The sequence below is a fragment of the Tamandua tetradactyla genome, chromosome 20, assembly GCF_023851605.1.
Source record: "Tamandua tetradactyla isolate mTamTet1 chromosome 20, mTamTet1.pri, whole genome shotgun sequence".
Lineage (NCBI taxonomy): Eukaryota > Metazoa > Chordata > Mammalia > Pilosa > Myrmecophagidae > Tamandua > Tamandua tetradactyla.
In genome coordinates, this window is record NC_135346.1 from 55122364 (window position 1) to 55137078 (window position 14715).

Below are 14715 nucleotides of genomic sequence, written 5' to 3' on the forward strand. Positions count from 1 at the left end.
TCCATACGATGAACTGTGACTAAGCCATAAAAAGGAATGAAGTGCTGACTCGTGCTGAACATGGCTAACTTTGAAAACATGCTAAATGAAGGAAGCCAGATACAAAGGGGGCACATATTGTGCAATTCCATTTATGTGAAACGTCCAAAATACATGAATCCGTAGGAATAGAACACAAATAGTTGGTTGATTAAGGCTGGGGGGCGGGTAGGTAGAATAGAGAACGACTGCTTAATCAGTTTGGGATTTCCTTTTGGAGTGATGAAATATTTTGGAACTAGGGAGAGATGGTTTTTACACAACACTGTGAATGTACTAAATGCCACTAGGCTAAGTTTTTTTAAAAACACTTTTTTATTGTTAATTATATCATACAAATTAAAAAAAAGCAATGATTTTCAAAGTATACATCAATAAGTAGATACAGAACAGATTTCAGAGTTTGTTATGAGTTACCCTTCCCCTATTTCAGAATTTTCCTTCCAGCTGCTCCAAAACATGAGAGGCTAGAAAAAATACATTTTTTTCTTTTTCTGAAAAAAATAACATATATACAAAAAAGCAATAAATTTCAAAGCACATCGCAACAATTAGTTGTAGAACAGATTTCAGAGTTTGGTATGGGTGATAGTTCCACCATTTTAGATTCTTCTAGCTGTTCTAAGGTACTGAAGACTAAAAGAAATATCACTATAATGATTCAATGCTCACACTCATTTGTTAAACCTGACCTTCTCTTTGTAAAACTTTACCTTCTCTTTTGATCTTTCTCCCACTCTTTAGGGGTGTTTGGGTTATACCCATTCTAACTTTTTCATGTTGGAAGGGGCTGTCGGTAATATGGGATGGGGGATGAAACTAGTTGATGTTCTGGAGAGACTGGGCCCTCAGAATTTTGGGATTTATCTGGTTAACTGGCTAAATTTTAAAATTTAGTTTTATTTATGCACAGTTTCTATCCACCAAACATATGTTCCTTTTTCTCCCATCCCCATGCCCTGGTAACCTCTAATCTGCTTTCTGTCTCTTAGGATTTGCTAATTCTAGACAGCTTTTATAAGTGACATCAGATAATATGTGTCCTTATGTGTTGTTTATTTCACCAAGCATACTGTTTGAAAGGTTCTTCATGTTTGCAGCATGTCTCAGACTTCATTTTTCCTTATGACCAAATAAAATTCCGTTACAGGTATGTACTACATTTTATTTATCCATTCATTTGTCGATGGACACGGGGTTATTTCCACCTTTTGACTATTGTTAATATTGTTGCTATAAACCTTAGTGTGCAAGTGTCTATTTGAGAGACTGTTTTCACTATATTTAACTTTTTGAGCACTGCCATATTACTTTTTACAATGGCTGCACCATTTTACATCCCCACCATCATTACACTACTGTTCTAATTTCTCTACATCCTCTCCAACCCTTGTAATTTTCCAGTTTTTAAATAATAGCCCTCGTTGTGTGTACGAAGTAGTATTTCATTGTGTTTTGATTTGAATTTCCCTACTGGCTAATGATGGTGAGCATATTTTTATATGCTTATCGGTCATCTGTATATCTTCTTTGGAAAAATGTCTGTTCAAGTCTTTGCCCATTTTTTAATTGGGCTGTTTGTCTTTTTGATGTTGTGTTGTAAAAGTTCTTTATATATTCTAGATATTAGGCTTTTCTCTGATATAGCATTTATGACTATTTTCTCCCATTCTGTGTGTTGTCTTTTAACTTCTTGATAATATGCTCTGCTGTACAATGGTTCTCAGTTTTGATGAAGTAGAATTTATCTATTGTTTCTTCTGTTGCTTGTACTTTTGGTGATCACATCTAAGAATCCATTACTGAGTCCCAGGTTATGAAGATTTGCTTCGGTGCTATTTTGAAGAATTTTATAGTTTTAGTTGTTATATTTAGGTCTTTGATGCATTTTGAGTTAATTTTTGTACATGGTGTGAGGTAAGGGCCTAACATTATTTTTTTTGCACGTGGCTATCCAGTTTTCCTAACACCATTTGCTGAAGAGACTATTCTTTCCCTGTTGTATGTACTTAGCACTCTTGTCAAAAATCAATTGGCCATAGATGTGTGGGTCTATTTCTGGACTTTCAGTTCTGTCCCATTGGTCTATTGGCCTAACTTTATACTGGAAGCATACTGTTTTTAATACTGCAGCCCTGTAGTACAATTTGAAATTAGGATGTATGAGTCCTCCAAATTTGTTCTTCTTTTTCAAAATTGTTTTGGCTATTCAGAACCCCTTGCAGTTTCATATGAATTTGAGGACAGGCTTTTCCATTTCTGCAAAAAACCAAAGTTGCTAGACCTTTGATAGGTTAATTTAACTTTATGTGAATTTCACTTCAATAAAAAAGTTCCCCCAAAAGGGATTCACGTTATCAAGGAAGAAGTGACAAATGGAAATTGGGAGGCAATGAGTTGCCTGTGCTTTAAGGATGAAACCCACTTACCCCAGAAGTCATAACTGAACCCTTCCCTGAAGTAGGTGTTGGTGGAGACCTAGACATTTAGTCTGTTGGTCATCGGTCAAGATGGTGTCAATAGTTGTACTCATTCCTTTTAGAAGTATCAACACTAAAATTTTAGGAAGGACTGTGGGGTCAATTCAGCTCTGCAGTGTGAAGTCCCTCCCTTCTAGTGCCTTGCTTTCCTACATCTTCCCAGAACTCCTCTGGCCTGTCATCTCTCTGCAGCTGAAATGTGGATTCAAGTGTGGATTCAAGAGGCCTTGTGGACATGCTAAGCATTTCTGCTCCTGCTGCCCAATAGCCAGTTATAAGCGGAGGATTTATGTCCAGATGGAACCTGGGGCTATTGAGAAGTGCCTGTTGTTCTGGGAGACAGTGCAGTGGTTAAGGAGCTTATGGGCAGGAAAGAAGCTGCCTGCCAGCACTTGCCCAGGTTCCAGGAACGGGATTCAGCCCCTGCTCTGATAATTACTCCCAGCCTTTACAGTGCTTCCTTGGAAAGCTGAGGTCTGCATATCTGCAGCTGAGACCTTGTGGTTTGGGTGGAGTGACTTCTGTGACCACACCCCAAAGAGCGGGATTCTTCTAGACCCAACTGTGCTGCTGGGGAAATGTACCAATCCCAGTGACTCAACCATGATTGAAACTCAGGTCTCTGGACTGCATTTCAGTGCTGTTTTCTTCTCCTCCCTTCCTAAGTGGGCTTTGGTTGGAAAGGCTCTAGATAGTGGATTGTGGATGTCATTAATGCTATTCACCAGTTCTGCCCAGTTTTCTGCCTTCTAGAGCCAGGGCAAGATTGCACTTGCTTGTCCTTAGCCATGTGACTGGTTCTGACCAATGAGCTACAATTGGAAATGAAAGCTCTCATTCCCTCTGCAATGGCTTTGATGGGCAATATTTGAGCTGGTGGATGCTCCATCACCCTGAGGTCTGGGATAAGGATGACCTGAAACACAGCCTCCAGCTGACCTTTGATGGACATAGAGACTGAGCAAGAAATACACCGTAGTTGTTTTTTAGCCACTCAGAATTTGGAGTTTTTGTTACTGCAGTATTACCTTACCTGACCTGACCGATACTTGCACACCTCCCACTGTTTTGGTTGCCTGACATCTCAACCCTGATGTTCTGAGTCTTGTTGAGAGGCAGAACCTTCCTATACAAGGTGAAAATGCCAGATACCCACTTTCCCAGCCGCCCTTGCATTCCAGGTGCAGGTACATGTCCAAGGCCAGCAGAGATGGTATCAGATGCTCTGTGCTTGTAGCAGCTGCAGCAGTGTCCTTGCCAGGCTAGTTTCTGTAGCTGGAATTTTGGCTGTGATTCTGGCCGTGCAACTTCCTTTTTTCTTGCCTATTTACTAAGCCTGATTCTGTAGGCTTCCTGTCTGTTCTGTGAATTACCCAGGATCCTTTCAATCAATTCCCTTTCAGCTTAAATCAACCAGAGTCCATTTGTGTTGCTTGTAACTAAGAGCCTTGAACAGATATAACCAATGAGAGAGCAATGTGGGGATACAAGGGGAGCAGGAGCAATAGGGAGGGGCATAGCAAGATATACCTGATTTCCTTTCTCCTTTGTGAGCTTGTTTCTCCAAGAGAATCACTTGTGTATCTTAGCCCACTGCAAGTCAAAATATGAGAATGGACAGTTCAAGGGTCCTGGTTCTGGCCTGACTGGTCAATCTTTGGATGTATGATCCTCACTCTCCTTATCACTAAGATGAGGTAAATATAGACCCTCACTTATAGGGTGGTTGTGAGGACAAAATGAGTGCGTATATTTGAGAGTTTGGGGAACCATAAAACAAAATCCCAGTCCTTGTTTACTGCAATGTTATTGTAAGTGAGAAGTGTGTAAACTTACATGGAGACATACAGCTAGGGGATCTTGGTTGGTGTGACAAGGAAAAGGGAAGCTATCAGGCATCTTGAGACCCTTCCTAACTCCGTTTGATCACTCGCTTCCTTGGAGGTGACAGATAGTCCTCTCAATTAAGATGCATATGAGACTCTGTTCAAGAAACCAGAGGCCCCAGACTTAAAGTAATGCATAGGTTCCTAGTGGGCTTGGGGAAAAGCAGAGAAACAGAGGTGGGAGGGGATTTTAATCTGCGAAGTGGGAGTGAGTTCAGAGAGGGAAATTCACTAACCCATAGGCACACAGCAAGTCAGTGGCTAAGCTTGAGGTTGTAATGCACATCTTTTGGTCCTGATATTATTCCTTAATCTAGTGGTATAGTTGTGCAATAACCCAAATTTTCAAAAGAATGATTTGCAAATAGTATGACTGTCCCTCAAATCAATGACCTCCATTTCATAGCCACCTAACTGATCCTCATTCCTCCTGGAGAAGGAATCCTAGAATAACCCTTAGCTTTTCATTCTCGACTGTTTAAAATACTCTACTAAGGGAGGGCAAAAAATTGCTGAATCGATCTTTTTAAATTAACACGGGATCTGAATCAAAGAAATCAGGAAGAGGAGAACTTTCTCATCCCAGTGGCTGCCAACACCCCACCCCCAGCTAAAGTGCTCCCTTGTTCTCGCCAGCTCTGCCCCAGATTCATGGGCTTCTCTCAGAATCGTTGGCAATTTTCTCTGCACTGCCCTGACAACCTCCAGCCATGGAATTAAAAAACTAGTTACTGATTCTTGCTCCTGAGGCTTTGTCCTTGCCAGTGATTCGACAGAGAAATCTGGAAAAGGGAGTCTTCGCTAGGCCTGCGGTGGGCTGAAATGCCACCAGAATGACGATGGGGTTTGTGGAGGAGGGAAACAGAGAATATGCAGTGTGCGAGGAATGAATGAATGAATGAATGAGAGAGCAAGAAAGAGAGAAAAAAAAAAAAGAAAGATGAACATTGGGCTTCAAATTGAAAACTGACTGTATCTCAGCAGAGGCCCTGGGGCCTTTGCTCCAAAATCTGATCCAAAATGCTGAGCAGGGCACTTTTCCCACACCAGTGCCTTCCCAGCCTTGGCCTGGGTCCAGAGCTCCTGGTTGGAGGGCTGGAGAGTCGGAATTTGGGGGAGGAAATGGCTTCAAACTGGGGCAAGCCCTGGGGAGCTGGCTCACCTAGCCAGCTGGCTGTCTGGCTGAGCCCCCCTTCTCTCACTTCGAGTGTCTCCTGTGAATTCAACTGCACACCACCACCAACACCCCACGGATTTTTAAGAACTGCTCAAAATCTAAGGCATTTTAATTACCCTTGATTAAGAAAACATTATCTAGAAGACCACCGCGGCGTGCCTGGCTGTGATGAGATGTGGGTGTACCTGAGCTGCAGGGGCGTGGGGCAGGGCCCTGTTGTTCTCTGCACCCTCAGCCCTTGGCCTTGGGACCCATGCAGGGCAAGGGACCGGTCAATGCTTGTTGGATGGCAAAATAGGACGACTGCACACAGAGTCGTTTTTCCAGTTTTTGCTCTCTGTGGCCCCTTACATGCTGACCTCATAATTTGCAGGGGAAGCAAGGAAAGTGAGGCATTTGAGCAGGTGGCAACTGGTGTCCCAGTTCCAGGGCTTCTTAGTGGGGAGACCTTGAGCAGTTTGCTCAGCCTCTCTCCCATAGTCTGTTTCCTTATCAGTAAAATGCGACCACTCAAAGGATGGCTGGTGGATTGCATGTAAAGTGGTTGCCAGCTAGCCAGTGTTCAATAAAAATAACAACTCAGCAGGCTTCCCCTGGGCTGGGAACCAATCCTGACAGGGCTGGGCGATGCTTTTCAACAGCTTGGAACTCTCCATCTCCTGGATCTTGGAATTCAGTCTCGCTCCTGGCCAGACCTCTGGAATTGAATGGACCTGGGGGTTGCTGTGTTGACCCTTGCTGTTCAACTGAACACATATATTCAATCACCCATTCATTCATTCCTTCATTCATTTGCTCATTCAACTATACAGTATTTATTGAGTACCTCCTGTGTGTGGCCCTGTGCTAGGGGTTAGGGCTTTAAGAGTGAGTAAAAGGTAGCAGCATAGTTCTGGCTCTTAACACTTGTACTGGAATGAGGCAGATGAAAGAACAAAACAAAACAAGCAGGCAAAGTCAACATCAAAATCATTTTGGGGACAAATGAGTGGGTGGTCAGGGAGGGCTTCTGGGAGGAGGTGCCTTGAGCTGAGACCTACTTAACAAAAAGGAGCTGGGCAGTCTCAGATCTGCAGGAAGTGGGTCCCAGGAGAGGAACCAGACTGTGCGAAGTCTTGGGGATGGGAACGAGCTAGCCCGGCTGAGCAACAGCCAGGAGTCAGTGTGACCAAAGAAGATGGAGGAGCCAGAGGTGAGGTCAGAGGGGGCCTTACAAGAATTTGGGCTGTATTCTAAGGGTACTAGAGACTCATCTGAGAACTATCATTGGAGAAGTTACTCCACTGGGTAAGGAGTGGAAAAGACAGGAAGTTGGCCCCAAGGATTGGCGTCTGGGGTACGGAACACCCTCTCAGCCTCTTGCCCCCTCTTTGGTCAGCACATGTTATAACCTGCACTGAAAGGGCAGTCCTTTCAGTGGTGTAGCTTTTTGGGACTCAGGTTCTTATTTATGCCCCACCTTCTCAAGAGGGTGGGTCTCCCCGTGACCTCAGGGTCGTTGCTGGGTGGGGAATATGCTTTCCTGCTGGGGTCCAGGCTCTCCTGCTGGCCTCAATGTGTGGGGCACAGCCTGGTGCTGGCTGCAAGGACCCTGCCCCAGTCTGAGGTGCCCTTCCCGTGCTGGAATCCGAACCGGGCACAGGCCAAATGAGCTCCACGTGAACCCGTCCACCAGAGCCCACCAGCCTGAGCTCACCCACCACGGCCAAGCCTCCTTTGGTCCAAGCTCACCCACACAGGGGTGGTGAACAGACACAGAACAAATTAAGCCACAAATACATCATTCGGAGTCAGGATAAGTGAGAGAAGAGACAAGAGCAAAACATGCAGCATATGTTACGGTTTCACGTTTTTGGCCGAACCTGACCCAAAAGCACAGGTGCAAATGGCTCAGATAACGTCATCGTCCCCAAACGCCATCCTGAAGGAGACTTATAAAAGCCTAGAATGCCTGCATCGTATGTGAGTTTCAGTATTAATGATGCATGCCCAAATAAATAAATATGAAAAGCATATTGTTTAAAAAAGAATGAAATCTGGCCGCTGTTGAGGGTAGCTGGCAAATCCTGATGCTAATCATTAAGGATGTTTAATGATTTGCTGCCTGTGTTTGTCACACAAAGATTTGAGCAGGTGTATGAAACGTCTCCCAAGTCAGGCCCCGGGGGGCCCTGAGATGAGTGCGGTGGGTATTAACTGGAAGGCAGGCGTCCCCCACCCCCCACCCCCATGCCGGAAACCGCAAGGAGGGAAGGATGAGGCTGTCAATTCCTCTGTTGCCCATTTAGTTTTGTGTCACAATTTGACCTTGCAGCCAGATTTCTGTCGAGATTAACCTGACGGAGTTCCGAAGGCAGTTCATTCTAAGCTAGAACCTAGGTTTTCACACTCGATGAAGTCAATTATGCCTATGTCTGGGGAAAGTGATCACAGAAAAGGCGGTTTGCATGGCAGAAAAGAAAAAAAGATCTCTTTTTAGATTAGGGAAAATCGAATTCGTGCTTGAGGAATAGAAAAGAGTGCTATTTCTATCCCCAAATCAGATTTTGTACCCGTTTCCGTTTTGAGCTTTTTGTCCCATTCCAGAGCAAAACCCTCCTCCCGGCCCATCTCTTTCTCTCCTTCTCTTCCCCACTTCTCAGTGCCCTTCTTCATCCTCCCACTCTTCCTCCTCCTCTCTCCCCCTCCCCTGCGTCTCCTCCCCGCCCACCCACTCCTCACTGAAGGAGTTCTGCGTAAACCTTTGTGGATTCGGTTAAGGCAGTCAGCAACCTGAGCCTCCACACCCTCTCCTGGAGGATGGAGATGATAACCTCACAGGCTGTTTTCAGGAACAAATAAAAGAATGCATGGGTGAAGGTCTGGCACAGAGCAAAGGATGTCATGGAACTGTTAGTTCCGGCTTTCCCGAGTCCATTTCAGGTGAGCATGATGGCAAAGGAAGCCAGCTGGGCTGGGAGTGAGTGTGGGAGCAGAAAAGTGGAATCGCTCACATGGTGGAATCTGAGTGCACTGGGCCTGGTTCCTTGTTCCAGAAGTGTTGGTTGGATAAATGATTTATCCTCTCAGAGCTAAGGTTTCCTCATCTGATAGTCACAGTCCCCCCTGGAGGGCTGTGTCCGCATTAAACTAGGCTGTGCACGTAAAGAATACGTTTAACCCAGTGGCTGGCTGTAGAAGGTTCTAGCATCGCCATCATCATCGTGACCACGGCTGATCAAGACCACAGAAATCGGACCCTTGGTGGCATCAGGCAAAAGCTTTGTTACCGAAGGAAAGTTGGAACTGATCAATCATGTCTATCAAATCTTCATACAGAGTTTGTATCACCAATAAGATACCTGCAGGCTGGTAGTGTGGTTGGAAATAGACACCGGGGCCCTTTTGTGTCTGATTTTCCTGAGTTGCCCTTTGGAGCTCACACACAACATCCTGTCCTCCTCGGAGTTCACACAATGCCAAGAACTCATCACGTATCAAAACGAGAGTAACCAAACCCAGGGCAGCTGGCCTTCTAGGGGTTCATTGTTCGCTAACCTTAAAAAACAAACCCAGCAAATTGACAATAACCGGTCAGCCTGCTCCAGGCAGGTCAGAGCCCCGGGAGAGGAGAGCTTTCCTTGCCTGCTTATTAGCGTGACGGCAGCAGAGATAAAAGTTTAATGCATGGATTATCTTTCTGTTTTCAGGTGGATGGTAGATTGAATGGGCTTCCTCAACCAAGGAGTCCACAGAGGGTGGTTGTGCAGAACTGGAAAAGGAAGGAGTCACGGAGGATACAATACTGACACATCTACATTTTTAATCAGGGCTCCAAGTGCCCCTGGGCCTTCCCAGGGACTTGGCTGTAGGGCCTGGTGAGTGATTTTCAGATTTCTCAGATCCATGCAAGTTGGCAGGCACGAGGCACAGAACAAAAGACCCCAACTGGTACAAGCCCCAGGAAGAGAACTGTGTGCAGGGAAAGCAAAGTGATAAATATCTGCACCTATCTTCTTGCTTCTAGACTTAAAGTGCGTGGTGCTCGCAGACCCTGCCCTTGTTATGAGAAGGTGGGCTGTGAGACTAATAAGGGGCAAGAATATGCTCACCACCCCTACTCCCCACCCCCAAAGATATTTATTTCCTAACAATAAAAATACACACGAGGATAACAATAACAAAAGCGGTTCACAGTGATTGAGCACTTACACGTTCCAGGAAGTTTTCTAAGTACATGCCCTACACAAATGCATTTACTCCTCACCACAGCCCTATATGGCAGATATTGCCAATATCCCCATTTTATAGAGGGGGAAACTGAGGCTCCAAGAGCCCAGAGGTAATAGGATCAGATGAATGTGCTCCTGATCATCAAAGAGCCCACAGTCTAGTGACAAAGGCATTGAGTTTGGGGAGTGGATACGTTTGTCATGAGCTACAGTAGTAGGCAGACATGATGCATGAGAACAAGACAAATAAGAGGCCCAGAGAAGAGAGAAGTCACAGTGGGGAGCGCATTAGAAAAGAGGGGGTGCCCGAGCCTGCGAAGATTGGTAGGATTCCAACAGTGGATCAAGGTGGAAGGAGAAAGGGGGAAAAGAGACTTCAGGTGGGGGGTGCTGCCCAAGCAAAGGCACAGAAGCAACTCTGGGTATAAGGAAATAATTCTACTGAGCCTAAATTGGGGATTCATAGAAGGGAGGGCTAGAGAGGGAAGGGGGAACTGTGTGCAGAAGTTTGGAGCAAGGCAACCATGGTGGCCCAAGGTACATGGAAGTGGTCCTTAGAATCAGGCAGTTCTGGTTTTAATCTCGATTTTCTTCATGTTTGCTCTGTGTCTTAAAGAAGTTAACCGAGCTCTCTGAACAAACAGAATAATTACACATCCATTTCAAGGATTTAGGGAGAGGATTAAATAGGATAATGTTTGTAGAAGTGTAAGACACATCTAATAGGTACTTGATGGTGGTGGCCAATATTATTTATCAAAAATGTGAACTGTTTCTAAAAGCCTTACCTTCTTAGGACTGTCCTTCTGAACCTGGGAATATAAAGAGTCACCTTCTCCTTCTGGATGAACTCCTACTCAATCCTCAAGACCCATTTCAAAAGTTTCCTATACCGTGGAACCTTTGACAGTCTCCCCAGGGCAAAGTGAATCACTCTTTCTGCCATCCTCCTTCTTGCCCTGAACACTTCGTATGGTAATTTGCATCTGTTTGTGGTCTATCTTTTCAACCAGATTAGGAGCCTCTGGAGGCACAGAAACTACTACATTCCCCTAGTTTAGCGAAGTTCAAAGTATGGTCAGTAGACAACTTGACGTCTTCCGGACCCTTTCCAGGGGAATGTATTAGTTTGCCAGGGCTGCTGTAACAAAGTACCACAGACAGGTTGGTTTAAATAAGAGTTTGCCTCTCAGTCTTGGAGGCTAGGAGGCCCAAATCAAGATATTGGCAGGACCATGCCTTCTCTGTTGTCCATGGCTTTCTGGTGGTGATTTGCTGGCAACCCCTCACGCCACCTCTGCCGTCTCTCTTCCTGTCTCTCTCCTCTGTCTAAATTTCCTCTGCTTATAAGCACTCCGGTCATATTGGATTAAGGCCCTCTCTGATTCAGTTTGGCCTCACCAAACTATTGGGGTCTTTGAAGATCCTACTTACAAATGAGCTCACATCCACAGGACTGGGGGTTAGGACTTGGACATTTCTTTTTGGAGAGCGTGGTTTAATGTGTAACAGTGTCCATCAGGTCAAACTACGTTCATAATAATTCTACGATGTTATTTGCCTTTTGCATTGTGTTAACATTTGCATTGATGGTGTATGAAACTGCTGGCACCTTAGTACAAACCAAAGGAGTGTCATCAAAAGGTACAATAGTCACTGCAGTCATTGTCACCAGGTACCTTGCATTAAAACACATGCCGATTTCACTTAAAAATGTCCTTAATGAAGTAGTAAAAATTATTAATTTTATTAAATCTCCACCTTGAGTACATGTCATTTTAATAATCTGTGTGAGGAGACAAGAAGTACATTAAAACACTTCTGCATTCTGAAATACAATGGTTAAAGGTAATTACAAAGAAAAGCATGGGTGTGGTTGTTTGAGTTGCCAGCAGAATTGGCTGATTTTCCCCCCATGGAACACTATTTTTACTTGGAGGAATAACTGACAAACCACGCTGTGATGGCTAACTTCATGTGTCAACTTGGCTAGGTCATGGTGTCCAGTGTTTGGTCAAGCAAGCACTGGCCTGATCGTTGCTGTGAGGGTATTTCGTAGATAGATTTTGATCATTAGTCAGTTGATTGCATCTATGACTGACTGCATCTACAGTCAACAGAGGAGATTGCTTTCAGCAATGAGAGAAGCCTCATCTAATCAGGTGGAGGCCTTTAAGGAAGAACTGATGGTTTCAGCAGTCAGAAAGAAGAATTTCTCTCTCTACTTCAGCCAGCAAGCTTCTCTTGGGGAATTCAGCATAACCTTCATTGGCCTTTTCAACCATTGTTTTCTCCTGGGAAATACAAATTCACCTTCATCAAGTTTTCAACTTGTGACCCCCCTCTACAGAACTTTCCAATCCCCACAGTCTTTTAAGTAAATTCCTATAATAAATCTCTTAATATTTGCATCCTGTTGATTCTGCTTTTCTGGAGAAATCTGACTAATAATGTGATTATTCAGATTTGGATATTTGTCAGACAACTTTCAAAAATGAATGATGTGAGCCCGTCAGTTTAAGGGAAACAACTGATGGTATTTGTTGCCAAAGATAAAATTTAAGCAGTTAAGTGAAAACTAGAAGTTTGGAAAACTTTATCTGCCACAGTGAGCTCGACGTCTTGTCTTTAAAGTTCTTTGATGACATCAGTGACAATATTGATGAATATGATTTTTTGACATTATATAATGAAATGTATCAATATTTGGAAGATCCTTATGAGTCAATAAAGCAATAGTTTCCAAATGAACAACGGATGATGTTATTAAATCATTCCTGAATAAAAGATTTGCTCAAAGTGCAAGGTAGTCCAATGGGTTTTAGTGTGACAGAGTAGGAGAAGTTCATTAACATGCTTTCAGCTTCTATCCTGATGCAGGCATTAGCCTCTTGTCAAGTTTTGGTGTAGTATCAAAGAAGAATCTCCAAAATTATCTGAAAAGGCTATTAAAATACTTCTTTTTCCAAACAGCATATCAGTGTGAAGCCAGATTTCCTTTATACACTTTCACCAAAACAAGTTCCTTCAACAGACTGAATGCAGAAGCAGATCTGAGAGTGCAGCTGTCTTCTATTAAGCTGGACATTAAAGAGATTTGCAAACGGGCAAAACAATGCTGCTTTTCTCATTACATGTCTTGATTCTATCAAAAGAGTTTATTTTCATCAAAATATATTATGTGTTAATGTGTAATTGGGCTCAGTATCATTATTTTTAAATGAATGAAAAAATGTACGTCTAATTCTTCAGTTTTAATCTCTAATGCGCTACACAGAAGCAAAAGTTCTTTGGGATCCTTGATCATTTTAAGACTGTAAAGGGGTCCTGAAGCCGAAAGACCTGAGGGCCACTGGTCTATCTCAGGGCCTGGCACACGGTGAGTCCTCACTAAATAGGTGTGGCATCTGGGACTTGGGTGTGCTGATAGGCTGGGCTGCCTGGCTCCTATGTAGATGTTGCTTGTTTCCCTGTTCGATGAAGTACACAAAGTGCCTGACGTCCTGGCCCTGCCCTCCTGTGCCTTTAAGTGGGGCTGGACGTGGTGACCTTGGACTTCCCTGCTGCCTGGTTTAGGCTGTGCAGGATCACCCATGAGCCCTCACTTCCACACCCCCAATTGCTTCTGCAGCCTGTATGTTGTACTTTCATTTGTTTTCTGCCTTTATCGCTAGGCGGAGGCCAGACTGGAAAGCGTTTGGAACTGCAGAGACAGTAATTTGCAATTAAATTTAAGACATGTTAGAGGTCAAGCCTGGGACAGTGGAAGACTGTTTTGTAAAACGTGGCATTTGAGACTAGAGCAAAGGTGGACCACTTACCACCCTTGCCTTCCGCCGCCTGGCTCGGGGAAGATGCCTCTGGAATAAGAGGAAACGCTGATTTCACTCTCCTAGCTCAAAGGCAGAAAGCGGTGGGGGAGCAGTGACCCTTCCTTGACATCCCGTAATCCAATCTCTCCTCTCCTTCCTCTTTCCTTCCCCCACCGATCCCGTGGGCCTGGCTGCCTGAAAGAGAACTCCATCTTCCCAGCCGGGCTGAGTGGCTGCCCGTTATTGGAGCTAAGGCCATGATACACTTGAGGAAACATTAATGGGGCTTGTAGAAAAAAAGCTAATTAGCTAATGTAGTAAAAAAAAAAAAAACCCAACATATAAATAAAGAAACCCAACAACCTTCAACGCTCTCTGAGCTTGTGGAGGTTGAGGTGACCTGGGACTTTTTTGTCCTGCCAGGCACGTTGTGCAAGTCCAATGGACACACTCAGGCTCACTGTGCTGGGGCCTCAGTTGGGAAGATGCTGATGGGGAGACTGAGCTGGTTGGACCCTGGCGGATGACACATGAATTTGTAGGGTACTTTGGTTTTATTTCCCAGGAGAGAGTCTCGAGACAGATGGTGTATTTGGGGAGTGGGCTCGAGAACCTCACCTGGTCAGGGGAGCAGAGCCATGCAAAGGGAGAAGTTGGGTTGGGATGCAGTCGCAACAGAGGCCTCAGCCCATCCCCCAGGGGGCTTGGGAGCTGGGATTGCCCTGCAGTGCTGTCTTGAATTGAAGCCAGGGGTCCCGATTTTGTTCTCCCACGATGCCCAGTGATCAGTCCCTAGGTGCTGGGGAGGGGCCATAACCCAGGACGAAGCAGTTCTCTTCTGTTGAATGCAATTGCCAGAGGATTCAGTGACAGCTATCAGCAGCCAGTGTTCCTGGAAGCTAGAAGAATGAGTGCTGGGTCCCGACTTGGTGATCTGGGCGGTGCGCCTTGGCAAAGACAGAGCAGGCAACTGGAAGTTATTTGAGGGTGCAGGGAGCACACAGTAGTGAGTGAAGGCATGCCGGGAGCTGGCGGTTGACCTTGTGCACAGCAAGGCATTTCCGAGGTTCATTTTTAAATAGGTTAAGTATTGTTTCAAATGAAATCAAA

The 14715-nt window shown here is 44.7% G+C and overlaps 1 long non-coding RNA gene across 1 annotated transcript in view; it reads left to right on the forward strand.

The window, feature by feature from the left end:
• The window catches only part of LOC143664130 (uncharacterized), a 23732-nt gene extending 10788 nt beyond the window's left edge, over positions 1 to 12944 (forward strand). The window contains exon 3 of the long non-coding RNA XR_013166331.1: positions 12767 to 12944. This is a non-coding gene — a long non-coding RNA (uncharacterized LOC143664130). The remainder of the gene's footprint in view (positions 1 to 12766) is intronic.
• Positions 12945 to 14715: the final 1771 nt, after the last annotated feature.